This window comes from Penaeus monodon, chromosome 25 (assembly GCF_015228065.2).
Source record: "Penaeus monodon isolate SGIC_2016 chromosome 25, NSTDA_Pmon_1, whole genome shotgun sequence".
Taxonomy (NCBI): Eukaryota; Metazoa; Arthropoda; class Malacostraca; order Decapoda; family Penaeidae; genus Penaeus; species Penaeus monodon.
Genome location: NC_051410.1, coordinates 16,611,053 through 16,611,388, shown reverse-complemented (window position 1 = coordinate 16,611,388; position 336 = coordinate 16,611,053). Strand labels below are relative to the sequence as shown.

Genomic DNA, 336 nt, shown 5'->3' with positions numbered 1-336 from the left:
AGCAAAAAAACTAAACAAAAACGGGCATTGTGTGAAGTTCGTCAACGAATCCGTCCGTTCTGAAAGGGCATTGCATCTGTTTATAATGATTTCCGATTTGTAATAATAATCATCATAGCATGTAAGAAATGTGATATCTACCTGTTAAAAGACCCATTAAAATCTTTACTTCATTAAAAAAAGCCGAAGCATTATTATATATGCATTGTGAACAGTTAATGAACCTATTAAACTTCGATGTGCTCATTTGCATATTGATGAGGTCATCAGTATTTTCGTCTCCTTGGTTACCCAAGAAAGTCACAACCTGATTAAAGAAAAACTAACATTTGAGCT

The 336-nt window shown here is 33.3% G+C and overlaps 1 protein-coding gene across 1 annotated transcript in view; it reads left to right on the top strand.

Moving 5' to 3' along the window:
• The window catches only part of LOC119589333, a 40,307-nt gene that overhangs the window by 23,688 nt on the left and 16,283 nt on the right, over positions 1-336 (top strand). The window lies entirely within an intron of this gene.